This window comes from Pinus tabuliformis, chromosome 2_1 (genome assembly GCF_031772625.1).
Source record: "Pinus tabuliformis cultivar Carrire ecotype Pingquan chromosome 2_1, CPIR1, whole genome shotgun sequence".
NCBI classification, from domain to species: domain Eukaryota; kingdom Viridiplantae; phylum Streptophyta; class Pinopsida; order Pinales; family Pinaceae; genus Pinus; species Pinus tabuliformis.
In genome coordinates, this window is record NC_142299.1 from 974,365,420 (window position 1) to 974,387,939 (window position 22,520).

At 36.5% G+C, this 22,520-nt stretch overlaps 1 long non-coding RNA gene across 5 annotated transcripts; it reads right to left on the bottom strand.

Moving 5' to 3' along the window:
* Nucleotides 1–10,549: 10,549 nt before the first annotated feature.
* LOC149203880 (uncharacterized) lies at nucleotides 10,550–20,884 on the bottom strand. Of its 5 annotated transcripts, XR_016253648.1 has the most exons (5): nucleotides 20,845–20,882; nucleotides 20,624–20,713; nucleotides 20,360–20,478; nucleotides 10,965–11,064; nucleotides 10,550–10,862 (listed from the first exon to the last, which is right to left on the bottom strand). It is a non-coding gene; the product is annotated as an uncharacterized LOC149203880 (long non-coding RNA). The 5 variants fall into 5 exon arrangements; XR_016253650.1 differs by lacking the exon at nucleotides 20,360–20,478 and having other exon boundaries at nucleotides 20,845–20,884; XR_016253647.1 differs by lacking the exon at nucleotides 20,845–20,882 and having other exon boundaries at nucleotides 20,624–20,836.
* Between the last annotated feature and the right edge of the window lie 1,636 nt (nucleotides 20,885–22,520).

Consider the following 22,520-nt stretch of genomic DNA (forward strand, 5'->3'; position numbering starts at 1 on the left):
GATGCTGTTATTCATAGGCTTTTATTATTATGCAGTTTCAAAACACAATGTGGGTGCCAGAAATAGCTCACCCCATATAGAATGCCCTTGGTAGTAGTACCTCTCAGTTGGAGATAGATATTTCTGCTAAATCGTCGAATGAACAATCCCACATCAACAACGTAGCTTTTGCTGCTCTGCATCACTCTGATAGGGACTGCGTCACCTATCCAACTCTCAAGTTCTAGTTTGCCCCACGAAAAATCTCCCAGCACTGCCTTTAGGCCCTGCGTTAACTTCTTTGGCCCAGCATCAGTCTCTCTGGCCCAGTGTCAGCCTCTCTGGGCTCTGCATCAGCCTCTGGAGCCTATGTGTCTCATATGTTGGCCCTCTCTGACTTTGCGCAGCTCCTGGCTGGTTCTGCGTGGCCTCTGGCTTTCTCTGTGTGGCCTCTAGCTGGCTCTGTGTCAACCTCTCCCAGCTTCTATGCCAATCCTCCCGGTACTAACTCTGCCTCTATGTTTTGTATTCACTTTCCCTTAGCATCACTCGCTCAATTTCCTCAACAAAACCTTGCCCCAGAAAATTGAGTTCTTGATCTCTCTTAGTGTGTTCTCCAACTGACCCTCAAGCCTCTTCTTACACTTTTCTCATTGGTCCATCAACGACCAAGAATAAATCTCTAATCAATGGCTAAGATTAGATTTGGCTTGATCCATGACTTTTGGACCATTCTAACCCAGTTTTATATTAATACCCATTTATATTTTATTTTTCCTAAGTTTAGACTTAGGAACTCCATTAAAAATATTAATTATTTTAATATCTCCCAAATCGGTTAGATTCTACCCAAACCATTCCGGGTCTTGGAGATCTCATGTGCTTTAGCCTCTCCATCAATTTTCGTGTCTAGATCACATCCGATGCTATCCCAAATCAACACTTCCTCTTAACGAGGATTGTGCTCTAGTAATACTCCTCACTGGGTATCACCTTGATCATCTAGCATCGGTCCTTGTGCTAATGGTAAGCCTCCCCACCCAACATCCTCTGCACTGCTACATCATGTAGTTCTACCATGACCATGCCACTACCACTGTTGCATCTGTATGGCAGCTCCCTCCGTATCTGTGCTACTGCCCATGGCCTTGCCACTACCATTGCTACATCTGCACTGCATCCCCTTCTCCTCATGTTCCATTGTGCTTCCCATAGCACTGCCAGTACTAACCGTTGCACTGCAACCTAGTTACTGAGAAGGAAGTAACTAATCCACCCAACTCTGACATCCCTGTTAGGTTATAGACTCTCCTGATGCTGAAGCTCCCTCTGTCGCTGACAAGTGCTCCCTCTACTGACCTTTGCACTGCTGCAACAACTCCCTGCATCTCGCACTATTGTCTCACGTTGTCCTGGGACTCCTGCATGGTAGCACCCTCTATTACTCCATCCACATTCGTCTCTACCAACATCTGGTAGTTCTACTAATTCTCTTTGGGGCTCACGTAGCAAGGTATAATCCAATAGGTTGGGTACCTCAAGGATCCCTACCCCTCATCATCTATAGTCCATCTGACTACAACTTGATGTCTCCCCACTTCCTCTCAAGTGGCACATGAGCACTAATGGCACAATCGTCATCTGTATCGACTTCTTTTTCTGCCCTTGTTGGCGCTTCCTTTGTCTCAGAAGCCTCTCCCTTGCTCTACTTCCTAGGACACTAGTTCGCATAGTGACCTAGTTCCCCACAATGGAAGCATTTGGCCTTGGATAGGTCCTTCTTCTTTCTCTTCTCCCGCCTTCTTGAAAATGTGAGAGTTGTATCTTGTTCTTCCTCCTTCTTGATTCTGAGCCCTTTTCCGCTACTCTCTGCCTTGGTCACCCTTCTAATCTCTTCTTGATGAAGAGTCACCCAGAGTTCCTCCCAATCTGGAAGGCTCGTCCTGTCCAGTATGCTCTCGACTAATACCTCCCAATCCTCTGAGACTGCGTTCAATGCGGTCCTCACCATCAGTTCTTGATCAAGCGTGGTCCCTATGGAAGTTAGCTGATCACGGATCTCCTTCAATCCACTGAGGAAGACATCTATCTGCTCTCCCTTTTGCATCTGGTATGATTGCAACTGATTTTCAAGTAACATCTTCCTCTACATGGAAGTATGCTAATACAATTTCGTCAAGGCCTCCCACATCTCATTTTCCATCTCCTTCTCGGTAATATGTGGAACTACATGATCCTTGACCCAATCAAGGATGATGCACTTTTCCCTGGCCATTACCTCCTCGTACTTCTCATTTTCAACTGGGTCAACTCGGATCGCTATTGTTTTCAAGGCGAAGTGCTTGATGCGATACCTGTTTAGAATGGAAAAGATCCTGGCCTTCCAGACTACGAAGTTGGAAGCTCTGTCTAGTCTATCCTAATCTCTCAACCCATTCACTTCCATCTTGTTGCTCTTCTTCCGACTCCACTGAGTCTCTTTACTTCCCTCCTGGAAGTCCTTGGTTCGATTGCCTCTAAGTCTCAATTTATTTTTTGGAAATCCCTCCTCCTTGGTCTTGCGCTGTTAGATACTGTTTTGACCATAGTACCCCAACAACTTCACTCTGCAAATTATCTACAACCCCCTACACCTCAGCAACTTGAAGAACTGAGCCTCTAGGCTCTGCGCAATCTCGACACTGGAAAAATATGCACCTCCTGGCCACAACGCTAATCCTTCCTCGCTAAGAAAGATGACCAGGCATTCTGTAGGTCAGGTCTTCGCCTCTCTGACACTGCGTTGATCCTCCTCCTAGCTCGAACTGATGACGCAGGCACTTTGTGTCACCCCTTCCTTGCTACTTTCTGCTAGGAACAACTTCTATCATTTGGTATGGCTATTTTCTGTTGCTACTTCTATGATCTGCTGATGCCTTCAGTTATCCTATGATCTGCAACCACACTCTGATACCATGTTGGAATTTCTAAGTTTAACCTGTTAGAAATTCTTCCTGTACCATTTGATTTATTTCTTCCTACTTGTTTAGTTACTTAACAAGTTATTTACCAAGTAAATATTGAAAATAAATACAAGTACAGTATCAACACATACAGATCATTAACTGAAAGTAAACAAGCAGACAAGTGACACCGTTGTTTTTGGACTAGTGTCCTCAGAAAAACCCAATGCAGGAAAACTGGTGAAACTATTTAGAGGGCTTTATTATTATGTAGTTTCAGAATACAACCTGGGTGCCAGAAATGGCTCACGCAACAGAGAAGGCCCTCGTTAGTAGTACCTCCCAGTCGGAGATAGATATTCCGGCTAAATCACCGAATGAAAAATCCGACAACAACAATGTAGCTTCTACTACTCTGCTTCACTCTGATAGGGACTATGTCACCCTATCCAGCTCTCCAGCTCCAGTCTGTCCCACAAAACATCTACCAGTGCTGCCTCTATGCCTTGCATCAGCTTCTCTGACCCAATGTCATTCTCTCTAGCCCAGCTTCAGTCTCTATGGGCTCTGCGTCAACCTCTGGAGCCTCTCTGTCTCACACGTTGGCCCTCCCTGGCTCTGTGCAGCTTCTGGCTCGCTCTGCATGGCCTCTTGCTGGCTCTGCATGGCCTCTAGTTGGCTCTGCGTCAACCTCTCCTGGATTCTGTGCTAATCCTCCTAGTACTAAGTCTGCCTCTCTTCTATGTATTCACTTCCCCTCAACTGCAACTCTGATCACTCACTCAATTTCCTCAACAAACCCTACCCTAGAAAATCGAGTTCTTGATCTATCTTAGTGTGTTCTCTAATTGACCCTCAAGCATCTTCTTATACCTTTCTTGTTAGTCCATCAACGATGAAGATTAAATCTCTAATCAACAGCTAAGATTAGATTTAGCTTGATCCATGACTTTTGGACCATTCTAACCAAGTTTTATATTAATACCCATTAATATTTTATTTTTCCTAAGTTTAGACTTAGGAACTCCATTAAAAATATTAATTATTTTAATATCTCCCAAACTAGCTAGATTCTGCCCAAACTATTTCTGGGTCTTGGAGATCTCATGTCATTTAGCCTCTCCACTAATTTTCATGGCTAGAGCACAGTGGATGCTACCCAAAATCAACCTCGACGATTGACTCCCTGCTCAAGAACATCTCCATAATTTTATGTTGGCCATTAATCTCAATGGAGTAGTAGAAGAAGACTATGTAGTAATATTATTTTCATATACCCTTGAAGGATCTGCAGGTTTGTTGTACTTCTCATTACCACCAGCATATATCACTAGTTGGGATATATTCGAAGAACATTTTTTGACTAATTTTGGTGACGATCACACAACTGCTACTCTAGTCAATCATCTCTCCAATATTAAAGCCAACCCCAATGAGAAAATCAAAGATTTCAATTCTAGATTTAATAAATTGTTAAATAAAATTTCAGATAACTCTAAACCTAGTGTTGATGTTCAAATTGAGTGGTATATTTATGCTATTCCTTCTAATATTGCAATTTTTTTAGACATGGCTAAAAGAGGCACTTTAGTTGATAATATGAAAGAGTCAATCGCTGTAGAAAAAGGGATTCTTGCCTTAGAAAAGAAAATTTCTCTAGAAGAAAGAAAAACTAAGAAAGTTACCTTCAAAGAGGAACCAAAGAAGAAAATTCCTAAAGATCCTTTTGATCTTGAAGGATTACAAAAGGTCCTTAAGTCTATGTCAAATGACATGGTAGATATCAAAAAATAGGTAGTTGAGTCTTCTAAAAAACCTTTCCAACATTTTAGGAGACCCCAGACATCAAACCCTCAGCCTCCTAATGTTATATCAAATGTTGAATCTGATAAAGAGGAGGATGAGGAAGAAACAACATTATCTATTGATGAATCCCAAGAAGAAGAAACAATCGAACTTCAGGGATTATGGGATTTTATTCTTCCGAATTTGGATGATGAAAAACAATGTGAGGCTTTTCCAGTTAGTACATGGAGTAAGGGCTCTGTAGATTCATCACAGTCAACCCAAAAGCAGAAACCTTCTACTCCTAATACCAAAGACAAAGCTCCACCCAAAAAATCCCCCATTACACCTTCTGTTTCAATTCCATCTTCTTCAAATTCTCCATCCACATCTAAAACTTTGGTTGTTTCTAACACCATAGAGTATAATATAGTTGAGGATATGAAGAAGGTCAAGGCTAATATTTCCTTCTATGAAGTAGCTAAACTAAAGCAACAACAAAAATATTTACTTAAAGAATTGAATGCAGTCCCTGCATCCCCTTTGCCAATTGTTGTTACTTCTAAAGCTTCTAAAGGAATAGGAAAACCCCCCATTGATCCTTTAGATAAGATTGATCCCACCAATTCCATCCTAATTGGAGATAGGTCAAACTCTCATACTCCTCCTTTCCTTCTAACCTTTGAGATATTCAATAAGAATGTGCATAATTTCTTAGTAGATTCAGGGGCATCTTCAAATGTATTGCCTTATTCAGTTTGTCTTAAACTAAACATTTCACCCCAAAAGTCTATTGTACATATTTTTCAACTCGACAAAACCAAAGTCAAAGTATTAGGAGAAATAAATTTAGTTCTTATTAGACTTTCTTCTAATGCTAAAGTTTGTCAATTCATTGATGTATTTTTTGTTGATATCCCTGAGTTTTACTATTTAATTCTAAGTAGATATTGGTCAAAGAAGTTGCATGGTTATTTCGCTACTGACTAGTCTCATCTGTGGCTTCCTTACAATGGAAAGCCTAATCAAATTCACACTGAACGAGAAAAACACATGAAATGTTCAGTAACAGACTTAGATGAATAAATGAACTGGTGGTCTTCGCTAATAATATTATTGGGAACTACTATTTAGATGCATTTTTGGGTAATCTTAATGCACAAGAATCTCCTTTTGAAATGGATTTTGTCATTTCTCAAGTTGAAAATTTTTCAGAGACTGAATCATCTAGATGTGTAAATATTTTAGATAAACCAGTGACTAAACATTTATTTTGGACTTTATATTTTGATGGTTCTTGATCCAATGATGGTTTGGGAGTAGGATGTATTCTAATAAACCCTAAAGGAGATAAAACAATGATAGCATGTACATTAGAGTTCAAATGCACCAATAATATCGTTGAATACGAAGCTCTAGTTCAGGGTTTGTATAAAGAGATAAGCCTTAATGTCAAATATCTTCAAGTGTTTGGAGACTCTGAAATTGTTATTAAATAGGTGAGAAACACTATCCATTGTGTCTCAAGCCACTTGAAAAAATATCAATTGCTCATTCAAACTCTTACTTCTCATTTCCGTGGGTTTAATATATCTCCTATCCCAAGACTTCAAAATTCTAGTGTTGATCTACTAGCCAATGTCACATCCAAACTAATCACATCATAGGATTATAGTCCAGATAGAATTTCCATTGAATTTGATTTTCTCCCCTCAATTCCTGACAATCTCACTAATTGGCGCATGTTAAACGATGACGAAGATATTGTAAGTTTCTTAAAATCAGAAGGGTCATATAATGATCAAATAATCGATGAAGATGAGCATGGTAAATAGATGAAACAATTTGAGGAAAATTCCTTACCAAAGTCTATAGTCAAGCTCGGAGATTTATATGACTTGAAGGATAGATTTAAGAAGGTCACTAACTGCAAACTTCAAAGTTCAACTTTGAAGTTTGAGTTGATTAACCTTGGATCTAATCTGAAACCTCAAAAATTTAACTCAGGCCTAAGACTTTCATTAGATGAAAGATTGGCCTTTATTCATCTATTAAAGAGATACAAAATAGTTTTTTTCTTGGAATTATGATTCCTCTATCATCCAGCATACTATCCCAATGGTACCTGATGATAAACCTATTTAGCAAAATCTAAGGAAAATTCATCCCAATCTTGAAAATCAAATCAAAAGTGAACTAAACAAACCCCTTAAGTTAAAAATTATTTTTCTAGTTAGGCACTCTACATGGGTTTCAAACCTGGTATATGTTAGGAAAAATAATGGTGATATTCACATTTGCATTGATTTTAGAAATCTAAGTAAAGCCTGTAAGAAAGATAATTTTCCACTCCCACCCATGGAACAAATTTTGCAGTGAGTAGAAGGTTCTGAACTAATGGCCTTCCTAGATGGATTCTCAGGTTATAACAAAATCGTTGTGCATCCAAATGACACATTGAAAACTACTTTCAGGTTTAAATGGGGAACTTATGTATTTCAAAAAATTCGTTTTGAATTAATAAATGTAGGAGCCACCTTTCAACAAGCCATGGACATCACCTTTAGGGGTTTGATCAACAAAATTGTTGTTGTTTACTTAGATGATATTACTATTTATTCCAAGAAAAGGAATAACCATTACTCTAATTTAAAACAAATTCTTGAAAGGTGTCTTAAGTATGGGATTTCATTAAACCCCAAGAAGTCATACTTTGTGCTTAGTGAAGGAAAACTTCTAGGATTTATTGTGTCCAAGGAAGGGATTTGTATAGATCCTGATAGGATAAAGGCAATTTATGAAATTCCTTTGCCTCATAATAATAAGTCAATGCAATCTTTCTTAGGATAGATTAATTTTGTGAAAAGATTTGTTCCGAATTATTCCCAAATTGTTTTACCTTTGTAAGTTATGATCAAGAAAAATTTAGTTTTTAAATGGGGGTGTAACGAACGAGAATCATTTGAGTTAATCAAACAAGCTATTATTAATTCTCCCTCTTTAATTAATCCCAAATTTTCTGATCAATTCATTTTATATACATTTTCTTTTGAGACATCCTATGTTGCAATTCTAACACAGATCAATGATAAAAAAATAGAGGTACCAATCTCATTTTTTAGCTCAAACCTACAAGGTGAAGAAATCAATTATTCAAAAGTGTAGAAACAAGTGTTCATTGTCTTTAAGTCCACTAAACATTTTAGGCCTTTTCTCCTTAAAAATCATACCCAAACAATTGTCCCATTCTTTGCAGTGAGACAATTTCTTGTTTAGAAAGAATTTGGTGAAAAGAGAGAAAATTGGGTAACTGCTATGCAAGAATATGACATAGAAGTAAAACTTGATAAAATTGTAAGAGGTCAAGGTTTTGCAGACTACTTGTAGGAGCTTCTCACATACCATCCAATGAGGATTCAGGTAACACTATTCAGATATCTGAGGTATGCCTTATTAATATTGAATCTCAATACATTGATCTCATTTTTTATTTAAAGAATGGATATGCTCCACCCAAAATCAATTACACGAGTAAAATGGCTTTAAGGTTGAAATCCGATAAATATTAACTCATTGATGATGTGTTATTTTGGACAAACTATGATTCTATTTTGTTAAGATGCTTAGAAAAGTCTGAACCATAAAGGGTTTTGCAGGAATTGCACGATGGACCAGCTGGTGGACACTTTGGAGGAAATACCACTGCTCATAAAATCCTGCATGCTGGATATTATTGTCCAACTCTTTTTAAGGATACACATGCATATGTCAGAAAGTGAAAAAATTGTCAAACTGCTGCAGGATGATAGAGAAAACCAGCCTTACCTCTACAACCAGTAAACATTGAACAACCCTTTGAACAATGGGGATTGGATATAATAGGTGATATTGTTCCTCACTCTTCTAAGAAACCTATGTTTATCCTTATTGCTATAGATTATTTCACAAAATGGGTTGAAGAAATACCACTTAAACTGGTCAATTCTGATAGTATTACTCAATTCATCGATCAATACATTATCACCAGGTTTGGTATACCCAATGCATCTTATTTTTCAGGAAACAATCTGACTAGGTTTGCTTTAAAATAATGATTTAAACTCAAATAATCGCCTAATTATTATCCCCAGGGAAATGGCCTAGTAGAATCAACTAATAAAAACCTCATTAGGATTATTAAGTGAACTGTTGATCAAAGCCAAAGTAATTGGCATAAATATTTGATTTTCACTTTTTGGGATGATAAGATAACCATGGAGACCTCTATTGGTACTTCTCCTTTTACTCTAGTATATGGGAAGTAGGAAACTCTCCCCCCTAATCTAGTTCTACCCTCATTAGCTCTGGTACAGTTTATCGAAGAAAAACCTACTTCTTCTCTGCAATTAAGAATATCACAAATCCTTAAATTAGAAGAAGAAAGGGAAAAGGCCAAACAAACACATGCTCATCATCAACAGCTAGTAAAATCTTCCTTTGATACAAGCTCAGTAGATAAGAAAAATTTTCAAATCAGAGACTTGGACTTGAAGTGGGACAAAGCACAGAAGAAAAGGGAAAACATTCTAAATTTCAAAAATTGTGGCTTGGACCATTTCAAATTTTTGGGTAATTAGGTCCATCAAGTTTCATTTTGCAAGATTTACAAGGAAAGTTGGATGTTCTTCCTGTTAATGGGTTAATTCTCAAAAAAATATTTTCTTAAAGGAACATCAGTTCTAATGTAAAATATGTAAATATCCATTTAGGTATTCTAGTGTTTGTAGCATAAATAAAGTTAAGTAACATACATATGGATTTTCATCATTATCTATAACCATTCTATGATTTTTTGACTCTTCAAAGCATAAAATTTTGAGGAAATAATTACGAATTTGAAGAAGTTGGGTAATTATTATAAAACTCTAAAATTTTGTTCCATTAAATTTGAAGCCTCTATTGACCTAAAACACTTATAAAAGTCTTCAATCTAATTATCAGTCAACACTAGAACAAAATGGCTAATTAGTTACTAAAAAAATGACTAAAATTTGCATATAAACGACCATTTTTCAGTCGGTGACCAATAGTGGCTAATTTACAGTATCTTATAACGAAACCAAATTTTAGTCGTATTTAACTTAGTCATTAATTGGTTGTCTCAAATTGATCATCTAGTGCTATATTTAGTCATTAATTTGGTCATTAATTTAGTCATTGATTTAGTCATTAATTGCCACAATTAATGACCAAATACACAACAAAATATACTACTATATGATCACCCAATAAAACCAATTAATGACCAAAGAAATATGACCAAAATGTTGGTCGCATTATAAGATACTATAAATTAGCTACTAATAGTCATATATATGCAAATTTTAGTCATCATTTGAAAACAATTAATGACCAAAGAAATATGACTAAATTTTAGTCGTGTTATAAGATACTGTAAATTAGCTATTAATAGTCGTATATATGCAAAATTTAGTCGTCATTTGTAATCACTGATTTAGTCATTTATCTTTTTTTTTGTAGTTTCATATTCATTATATAAACGACTGATTTGGTGGTTTATATTCATTTCATTTACTTGCATTAATAATCATTATAAACGACTAATGTAGTTGTATATTCATTTTATTTGTGCTCATCTTTAATCAATATAAAATACTAATTTAGTGGTTTTAGATTAATTTTGTGTTCATTATCAATCAACATAAATTAATTAGTATGATTTTGCGACTAAATTAAAAAAATGTCATACAATGTACATGTTCATCTAATATGAAAATGCAAAGTTACATGTGTTAATGACAATACTAAATAATGTCAAGTACAACTATCAATAATTTCAACCACATAAATTATATTATATGAAATGTCAAGTATTACAATATGAATTTCCAACTCAATATTGGTAGGACTACAATTTACACATGAAATATTGTTTCATCACTTCAAAAAATTAACATTGTGTTTCCAAGGCATTGCAAGTGAATTCAGAAATTTAGAAGACTTGACCATCAGTTTGGATCTGATGCAGGATATTGGCGTTAAGAGTGTCACTAGACCAATTCTCTTCTCTCTCTTTTTCTACATTCGTCGCTCCAATGTTGCTTTTCTCCTCTTTCTTTAATTCTTGCTTTTAACCATTAATAATGAATTCCTCCTCTGAAAATGAAAGAAGATACAATTCAAATTATAAGGCATGAAATAAAATGAACACCAAAATATAAAATAAATTAGACTATAAAAGATTTATACGACATATACTTCAACATCAGCAATATCAATGCCATTTTTTCGGAAAAGCAAGAAACTCGAACAAGTTTTGTTTAGTTGGGCGATAGTGGCTAGTAGGTGACCAAACAACCTGTATAAACAAAGCAAATAAAATGTCACCATAGATAAGAACACCTTAGAAACTTAATATTTAACTTTCAAGAACATCTCAACATAAATAAGTAACCATTTTCTTAGATCAATTAGTTCTCCAAGGAATACAATAAAATAACTCCCTCAACAACTTCCTTACTAGAAATAACTGTAAGTTGTTGAGATCCACATATTTCTCCTAGAATAATTAATAAAATATCCAAGAAAAACAAATTCAAAAATGTTCTTATATAACCAAATCCATTAGACAAGCCAATAATGCTAAAATAATATAGCAACTCACTTGAGTGTGAAGAAGGACCCAAAACTCCAACCAAACAATGGATCCAATCAAGGCAGATTCATGTGATACACCCAATACATGCGACAGATTAATCAATCATTATGCAGGCTCAATGAGTCAACATAATAAAAATCCAACTCCATTAAATTAAAGTGTCACGCGTCCTCCTTAAAGGTCATGGGCTAAGTAATGTGTCAAGCCACAACTCAAAGACATAGCTCCATTCACATGAACAACTATCACATGATGGATCCATGTGCCAAGAAATAAAAACAACTCCATAGCATACTATATGCATCCACCACTATGACAATATGTGAACATTTGGACCCATGACATCACAATGGCAGCGCCATAATATTAAAAGGTGAACAAACCATGTGATAAATAGTGTATCCTTCATAACTCATGGGCTAGGCATGTTTACCCACGACTCCATGAAATAGTGATGTACAACCCCAATGAATATGATATTGTTTCTATGTAAACAAATGTGTCATGGATAAAGAGTGTGGCCAACCATATGTATGGGAAGCTCAAAACAAGGGTAGGACTATACCATATAATGTGCAAGATATAGTACAAGTTGTAAAGTATGTGCCCACCATGGTATAAAAAGGGACTGCCTTCACCAAAATAATAATATGTTATTTTCACATGTGCCAATACAACCCCAATAATAAATCAAGAGAGCAAAGGGGAATGTGTCAAATACTTTCCTCAAATGTGATCGGATCCTTGCCAACATGTGATGACCATAGGAAATATATCAATAAGTTATAGGGAACCTCAACAAACAAACTGATCAAATATCACCCCACCTAGGTCTCACCAAGTTTCAAGTGATGATTAGCAACATAACATGTGAAGTGTGCCCTCCTAATAAATCAACCAATGATTTATCATCACCACCATAGCCAATCCCTTGGGGAATTAGACCCATCATACACAAGCATAGGTGTAGTACTCTCTAAACATAATAAGCAACTTACCAATAACAACATCATGATGCTAAGAATAGTCACATGAAGAAAATTTAAGCACCATAACGAAATATTCAATAGCATACTAATCCATCAACCATAGATATGCCACCCAGAATAAAAAACCAACAGATAAGCCATTACCATTGATCCAAAAGGGATAAAATAATCTCATCCAATCCAAAATACTAAAGCAACCTAATGGAATTACCATCTCCAAGTAATCACTTCTCATAAACTTATCATCCTGCAAATCCCTGTAATGTTTAATAAAAATCACACATACAATCCTCATGCAGTATGAGGGGTAATGATGACACAAGTGGAAATAATATAGCACATTGATGATTGAGGACTAGATTCTTAGTGCTTGTGGTCATGGATTCCAATGTTAATTCCCTAATAGTAATAATTGATAGTAGTTCTCTAGGACTTTGTTATAGATACAAAGGACTATATCCATGTCAAAAAAGAAAGCTAAATATCTAATGTAGTATTGCAATACAATTCAGTTCTCCAACATGATGCACTGATATAAAACATGATGGTACTATCAAGGATGTTGTTATATTCCTCAATAGTAGCCTAATGAAGGTCAAAATCAATAGATACTGGAAGCAAGATCTTCAAGCTGGTTAGGGAGTTCATGAGGATAAGAGTCTAGGTGAAATTTTTAATGCTTTAGATTTAGCCTAAGCATTCACTTTATGGAAAAAAAATTAAGCATCATTATTGCAAAATTTCAATTTATTAGATGATAACTTAACATAATACAAAGAGAAATTATTTAGAAAAAAAAAGAAAACTAATCCAAATGTCATAAGCCATTTTACCTGCTAGATGGGAAATATCATTATATCTAATATGTCAACAAATAAATGAATGCTCTCCAACTAAGCTAGTTCATTATCAGTGATTTCCACACACATGGAGAAAAAGAGGCCTACATATTTCTTGTAAATCACCTTGGGCGTTCGAAACTGCAAGCAAAATGAAATTAAACACAATCGCGTGTGAGTACAATTTATATATAATACACATGAAAGGAAAAGAAAGCTAAAACCTTGAGAAATCTTTGCAGTCTAGTAATTTCAAACTCTCAGATCTATACTAAACTCAAAGAATAATAGAAATACAAAGTATTAGGAGAGCAAATGGATCACCACATTAGTATGGCATGCTTCCAAACTTCTATATCATCTGAATTGAACTTTACAAGGGTTGAAGCATTCAGTTTGATACCCTGTTAGGTTAAGTTTGTAGGGGTTGTGATTGCATATGCAGTTAAGGCTACAAAACCAAAATCACAATGCACTTTTCCATTCTCCCTTCATTGCATGGAGTTGTACACTCTACACCCCATGTGGAGGATATGTGTCACATGTCCCTTTTTGTCATGTGTATCAATTAAAATGGAACAAATTTGGCATCTGACTTTGTTAAAATTGGCAACTAGGGCCAAATCCCACTTTGGACAAGTCCTTTGAGGAAGATAATTGTGGCATTGAATTCCTCTTTTCGAGAGGACCAAAATCGACCTATAGAACACCAAATTTGGATAAGGGAAAATATTTATTTATTTAAAAGAAATCCTACAAGTCATGACTTTATTAAAGCGGGAAAATTGAAAATTTGAAATTCAAATTTGCCTCCAAATGTCAAGGTCGGTTTCACCTTCATAAGGACAAATTGTCATATATATAGAGGCGTCCTCCATCTTCATTTGCATCATCAAATGTCTAAAATCAAGTCTGAGGCAATCGAGTTCAGAAGGACGTCAAAAGGGTTTATGTTTTGTGCTTTCTTTCTTGTCACGGGTCGAGATACTCATGAGAGACAGTCGTTGGACTGAAGGGAATACTCTTATAATTGCAGGATAAAATCAACGACCAGAACATGAGGCTGAATTGTGTAATGATTTGTGGGACAGTTTGTGATCATCCTAAGAAAGAATCTCTTATCTTTTAAGACCACTCTCCTGATCTATTGTCTCAGCAAGGATCGCAGATACTAGTCCAAAGAACCAAAAGCAGCTTATGTTGGATCTAAGTCAGCCCCAAGTGCCAGCGAAAGGAATCTCCTTATGTGCCTAGGTCAATTGTAGTGGAATGGATGTATGTTGGGTTAATTGAGTGAGACAACAACATATAATATGCAGCCCTAACCAAATCACGAGCAACCTATCTTGACATAGTGTTGGAGTTGCAGACATTGAGCCACTTTCTTGTCTAAGGTTGGACTTTCAAATTGGCAAGTCTGTTTCACTTTGTTCTATTGTACACTCTCTCTCTTTGCTAAACAATTGACATTAATAATAAGAATATTTGATCAAGGGTTTTCCCCGTCTTGGGGGATTTTTCCCTGGCTTGTGCCATATTATTGTGTTCTCTTGTCTTGGCTTGTCTTCATCATCTATTATGTTCTCTCTTCAGAAAGTGTTAATATGATAGTTGAATTAAGAAATGGGCTAATATGGAACTGTGAAGAATCTATCCTAATAAAAAAAACATGTCATAAATTTAACATGGTATTAGAGCTAGTGAGGACAAGCCCAAGCAAGAGTCTGAACTTTTTCTTTCAAGTTGCAGATCTAATTCTTGTCTAAGTCATTAGAGGCAATCATCTCACTGAGATATGGCGCATACGAGTTCTTGGAGATATTCTATCCAGATCAAGATCTCGTGGTACCAAATTTCGGTGAAGATACTATGAGTCATCTTATTATTTGGTGCCTGGAGTAATTCTATGACAGAGCTTGCCCATTCTGAAGTGATCTACGACAAACTGAGGCCACTGTGATTATACAACGAAGGGTTTTACAGATTCACAGTCATTTTGTGCTAAGGTAAACATTCCATGGAAATCCAGTAACGAATATGCTTCCTGTGGTGTTTCTATTTATGATCCAAATATTCTAAAGAAAGCGAGATTTGATGGTCAGGTTTGGTGGCCAATCAAGTAACCACTAGGAAAAATTAGGGTTTCCAGGAGGAAGTGACAAATATGTTTTCTGCGAGGATTGTCCAAAATATTTTTATATTGGATGGGCTCTTATCTGTCACATGTGTTTTGCTTCTAGGGGTTTCACTAAATTTTTGCAGTGACAGTGACACACCACTCAGTAGTTAACTCCTACTAACGATATTTGTTGAGTAAGTTTTTTTTATGGCGGTTATAACTTTTCACATGCATATTTGTGTCTCTTTGCAGTTCAGATCTGCGACCCACTAAGGATCAGATCTGCGGTCTGGAGCTTCATAAGAAAGGGCGAAGTGCTAGGCATTTGTGTTGTACAAAACCACTTGGCCTCTATACACCAAACAATTTGGAGTATTTCTAGTCTGAAGTGATATTTTTTTCTATGTTTATTCATTTGGTTAGTGGCCTCTGTTCAAGAACAATTGAAGTTCTTTTCTGAGAATCTCGATTAAAGAAATCTTGAGTTGTAGAAGGAACTCCTACATGCACCGAAGCCAAAAGAATAAAAATACATGGTTTTGTAATGCAGACATAATAATCAAATTACTTGGTCATGCATTGATCAAGGGACGAGTTTCTTGGTCCACTAATCCACTGATTGTGCCATGGTCGAAGCATGAATTATGTTGATGGGAATATTCCTATGATCAGTCTTTTCATATTTACATTGAGTCCTGTGACATATTGAAGATTTGTAGAAAGCTAGGATCCCTGTGACAGTGAGCTTGGATTCCCTGGTATATCAAACACCATCACAACCCTGCATAGATCATGAAGCTTACTCTCTATGGTCTAATCTAAAAATTGAAAATAAGAAATCCAATAGAGACAACACTAGATCTTTAATTGGCATAAAGATATGTCTCAGAGAAAGGATGCATAACTCCAACATAAATTCTTGAGCTGATATCAAAACAAATTTGTAAGGGAGCTCTACTTCAATGATCAACTTCTGAAAGATCATATGGTTTAGCAAAAGAAATAATGCTACATCTATTTTACAACTATGTCGAAGAAACACTCCATCAGTTTTTTATTATTAGCACTTGAGCATCAGAGAAGACATTTTTAAGGATTCATAAAATTCATACATATATGTCCTCATCCCTCCTCAAGGATGACAGTCTTATAGCTCTTTAAGAATAATGTCCATTATGATTTTAATCTGAACAGAGAACCAAAGGACATAAAGCAGAACATCGGTAATCCACAGACCTGAGGCACAAGAGCTATGTATGATGGAATCTTGTAGCAGTCTTGAGAGATCTCCTGAAGGCAGCTATAGTGACGGGCAGATTGAATACAGAATCCAATTCATAAGACAACAACAGTAGCATAGAGAAGCCTTGGTCTTTTCACTAGTGTGGTTATGACATCGTGAATTCAGTGTTGTTGAAGCAAGTTGATCAGTCTAGCAGTAAAGGCTTGCAAACTTTATATAACAACACCTTATGAAAACACATTTATCTTCTTGACAGTATCTTAGTTTTGTGCTACTCCATCCTAGTAGCATAATTGATGTTGTTGAGCTTAAAAATATGTTAGATGCTTGATTCACGAAAAAGTTGTTATTTAGTGGAGATTATATAAATTGACAATTATGAGAGATAGAGATGTATAGGAATGATCATTGGAATATATCTTGAGCAGTGATGATTCACTTACAGAAGTTCATATGCAGAATATGGAGGATTGTGCTACTTGACAGTGACCAAAATTATGATATTTGAATCATTAGTAAGGTCTCATCACTTTGTCCTTCAGTCTCAGGCAACAGCTCAAATAAACAAAAAAAGAGGGGGATTATTACATCTGTACATACTACTGGGACAAATGATGATGATATATATGTTTCTGTCCATTGACATAATCAGCCCAATATCAGATGAGCCATCTTATGGAGATTTCCTATCTTATAGCAGCTATGGGCATCAAGAAATGAAAGCATCTGGAAGCATCTGATTCAAGAATCAATCCACCTTCTATTGAAAAGTTTCAATTATGTAACTCTCAAGTAATAATGGTATTCCTGAAAGTATATAGACCTACAGCTATCAAGGATAGAACCCTGTAAATATTTTTAGCCATATGCAGCATCAGTCCTTCTATGTATGACACTGCCCCTTCTATGACATCTCAGCAAATGCAACTCAACATCATTTTTGTTCCCTTTTCAGTTCAACATAATGCATGATATCATTACAAGTCCAGTAGTCGTGATGATATGTTGATGACAGTATTACAGTCTTGTTCACAATCAAAGTTGTGAACAAGACAGATGTTTTAAAAAGATCATCTATTATCTGGGGCGCATCTCACTTGAAGCTTTCAAACTTAAAGAAGAAGAAGTGGATGGCACTTTGAAAACTCCTGACCTTCATGACAATGGCCACTTAGCATATAATAAACAAAAACCTAAATCTGGGTATAATGTTACTATTGATGTCTATCAAGTCACAGTGAGAAGGCAATCTGGACACTTTAAGCCTAGACAAATATATATTGAATTGATATCCCCAACTTTTCCATGATATTTCTCAATTTTTCATGCATTTTGAAGATTGCATAGACCTTTGAAACTCAACTCTGAATATATTTTGACACCTTTTAATGAACACTTGGTAATTTACCATGTGCACTCTAACAACAACACCACCACCAATAAGTAATAACTTGATAAAGAGTAGTGGTTGGGTTCACACCTTTCACAACTTCTGGAGGAAAATTTGTACTAGATGATTCAGTAGTTCACACGTTAGTCCAAGAGATGGGAAAAAAAAAGACTACGCAACGTGCCTTAATTCTATTTCATTCAACTGAATGTACACGGTCCAACTGACCTCCAACTGGAGAAAAGATTCATAAATCCTGCCATAGGTCACAATTTCAGTAGAAGTGCCTTGGAATTTTGTTGTAGGTGGTGCTATGTCTCATGAGCAGGGTGGTATTAGTATGCAAGGATGGGTTTTCAGCCTTAGGATATTGGGCATTTCCAGAAGTCACAACCACTTGGCTTCTAGAAGCTCCAAAAAACCCATCCTAAGGTTGTGAGCTGTCACAACTTCGGTATGAACCTCAGTTGCATGGTAGTCATTAACTGAATTAAGGGATCACACTAAGGTATCTACTACGCTAAAGATAATACTGTTCCTAAGGTTAGTGCCTAATCCAAATCTAGAACAACAGTTGACTAAAGCTTAACAAAAGAACACAACTAACTCTGGAACAACACACTAAAATAGCCACTATGCTAAGGATAACACTGCTCCTAAGGTTAGTGTATATACTCCTATGATTGATCACACTCTATAAGACTGTTGCACCTCTCTTGATCCTTGACCAGAGCTGTGTTGTCACTACAAACACCTCTGCCACACACAGGAGCCATGACAGTTGGATCTGATGTAGGTTGTTGTATCTGTTGAAGGTGAAAAGATCCATGGAAACAAGTTACAAAACTAACCCTTACTTTTCGCAAGACAATTGCTCTCCACCAACCCAAGTTTCTCCCTCATCTATATATTCAATACATTATATTTACCCTATATGGATTTCTCATTCATGTCCTGTTTGTTTTGGACATTCATTAAATGAAACACTTAGGTTTAACTAATAAAATAGTTGTCATGACCAACTTGTCCTAGAAAATACAATACCATGCACTGGACGGACAAGGTGGCAATGGAACTCAACCATTTTAAACAGGTTTTTGGCCTAATGGGGAAGTTCTTTGTCATTTTTCAGCAGTGTCCTGGTGGAAGCTTCCTCAGGGCACAAACAACAGCCAACATCATAGCTAATTTCAGAAACAGCTAAGATGTCCATAGGCATACAATTAGTTAAAAATCTCTTCTAACAAACACAAACTCGCCACATTTCTATGGCTGATCTAATATCATAATGCTATTTACATAAGAAGATGAGAATACACACAGTTCCTGCATGGCTTCATACAATTTTCTATTTTTCTGGGACATCATAACATGACTATGGGGCGATGAAAGGTCCAAGACATCATCCAAATGACCTTCAAAAGAACAAACTGGTTTTTCCGAAAGCAAGAATACACTTTCCAGCAGCAAAGCACAGTCCATTATCGATCTCTTTCTACCAGAGGTGGCCTTTCCTCTTTTCATTTTATCTACGAGGTTTTCAATATTCAAGGAAACCAATTCTGGTGAACCATTGATTGTAAAATAGGGCATTGGAGGCACTATCATCTGGTTTATTGGCAGATGCAGCAAATTTGCGGTCTGATTCTATCACCTTCTAGTGTCCACACATAAATAACAGGGTCTTGACCAACTCTAGTAACATAATGACCATCCACGTTGAACTTCATCGTCCAAATACAGCCATGATGAGCTTGGATTTCTTGATGCATGTAAAGTACTGTTAATTCCTTGCAAGAATTTCCATATTGACGCACTTTCATCTGTTGTGGAATATACAGGAGAATATTCTGACTATCATCTGTAGCAAAACTAGATCTCCTTCCCCCCTTTTCGAAAGAAGTGCCCCTCTCATCACTTCTCTTCTTATATTTGGTCCCCCAAATTGTGTGGAAAATAACCTTGATAGTTTTTAACCAACCCCCTTTCTTTTTGGACTTGAAACTAAGCCCTTCCATTTGAGTCAGGATCCTCTTTCTCCTCTGCATGTTCCACATTTTCCCACAACATGATTTCCTGGACAATAGGAGAATTCCCAACAGCTCTCTCAAACTCCTCCATGGTTAGCTTCTTGCCAGTTTCTGTGTCTTTGAGAGCTTGTTTCACATGCCATCTTCGCCTACTTCATTCACCACAAACTTATTTCCATTATCTAGATTCTTTATGTTGCAAAAAGACCCTCCATTGTTATCTGTGTGAGAGACAATGCCAATGCCATCTCTCCTAGCTTGTTTTGCTTCTCTACTACGCTAAACTGCTAAATACCCAAGACCAACATCACTAGACCTAAAGAACCTGCACAGAGTTTGAATTTCTCTTGTCATTTCTGTCAATTCTGCTTCCAAGGCTACTAACCTGATCCCCACCAAAAGAAAAATGATTGTATCTCCTCCTTTCGGTGTTTGTTATTGCCTGATTGTTATTGATGTGTATCATTCTTATTTTCTTGTAATATATGTATCTGTGCACACAACCTGTTTGGGGTCACACATTCAAAACATTCTCGTTTCAGCAACCCATACCCAATTCCAAGTTTCATGCGACTTAGGTTAAAAAAAAAGACTTTGCATTCTTTCAATTAATATTAGATGAATCTAGACAACAAAAGCTATTATTTACCTGCCAGTGCTTTTAGCATGTTTTCCTTTGTTTTGGTACCTTGGCGGTTCAGCTATCATTATGTACTCCCCATCACAAGTATGTCGATGTCTGCAAGTTAATACAAGCACATAACTTTTCCCATTTACATCAAGACAACATATTAACAGGAGGCATTATAGATAGTCTGTTATCATATAAATAAGGGACCTACCTCAAAATAAAATAATCATTTGTCTTACCAGTGCCAATGGCAACTAACATCAACACAAAGTTCATTATTAACATCCCTTCTCATACAATCTAAAGTTGAAGGTCATTCTTTATCAGGTCTTTGCAAATTTGACACTGAAATTCATAACGCATCCAATTTATCAAATGTGAGAAGTAAACTTCATTTACACTCGCAGTTGTCCATGCTACATTTTATAGACAGAGTTGCCAAAAATCATCTAGCATTAAAAAGCAACAAAGACTAAAAGTTCTGAATCATAATGCAAGAAATGGTTGCCAAAAATATCAAATAAAATCATAGGACAAAAAAACCACTTATTTCCAAGTAAAAGCATTGATTAAAGAAAAAGGAAGAATTAAAAAAATGGTTGTTAAATTCCAATTAGCATAATTCATATCACACCTCCGGTTATCTTGGATCTATCTATATTATTTGTACTCTACTGACTTCAAAGTAATCTGTAATCTCCACTCATGAAGATTTCACATGTGTACTCATCTTAGGTTGTTCCAATGAATGTGCATTGTACACACAAGACAGAGAGTGACTGCACACCCTCAAATGCTCTATAATCCCTTGTTGAAAATTCAAGATTCTCACTTGAAGCATCCTTTCAGTACTTCAATAACCAGCACCAGCATCAAAATCTTAGATTGGTGAACAAATATAGGATCTACACTACATTTTATCAACACAATCCATACTGTTAAAAGTAGACAATTTGTACAAAGTAAATAACTTTCAGAAAATCTTACTTCATTTTACAAGCACCTCCAGTGGCATTTTAATAGCACAAATTCATTATTTATGTGTTTTTCCATGATTTCCCTGCTTTTATAAATATTTTCATCAGAGTTGGCATGTTGAGATCCTGGTTTTTTTGTAACACTGTTAAACATACACATGGCAAAGACAAAATCTGAAAGATAAAACATGAGAATACATTTTTATTAACAACTGATATACATTTATGGTACATGGTTTGACCATTGGGTTCCACATCCCAAGGTCTCTTGGACTCCTTTTGTCTATTCGGCTTCCACACTAACCCATTGAGGATTAGGTGTCTAACATTCCCCCCCTTAATCTGAAGGGTTATGTATGAGTCCAAGAAGAGAGTTGTAATACAAAATGTGCAAAAATGCATGGCAGCACTAGGCTGAATGTTCTCTCTGAAATGTTGGTATAAAGGGTGGTGGTTTAAGGATGACCACCAACAATGGAAAGCTTAGTGAAATTCCTGAAACTCTTCCAAAATTGGCAAGAAGCTGAAGTCTTCTGCTAGAGGAAGTGCTCCTATTGTTTTGAACAGGGAAACCTTCAACCATGAAAGGGAGGTTTCACCCTGCATAAAAGGGAGAACTTCAACGTGAAAAGGGAAGTCTCAACCTATGATGGTTTAAGGATGACCAACAACTTTGGAATGCTTAATGAAATTCCTGGAACTCTTCCAAAATTGGCAAAAAGATGAAGCCTTCTGCTAGAGGATGTGTTCTCAATTTCGTTCCTAGAATTCTTCCAAAACTGACAAGAAGCTGAAGTCTTTTGCTAGAGGAAGTGTCCCAAATTACCAACTGAAGGCATGCTCAGGGGCATCTTTGCCTCTGGCTACAACTCTGAAACTGGTGTGGCAGGTTGTGGCTCAGGCTCGCTTGATGTGACTTTAAAGCTTGTAGATGACCA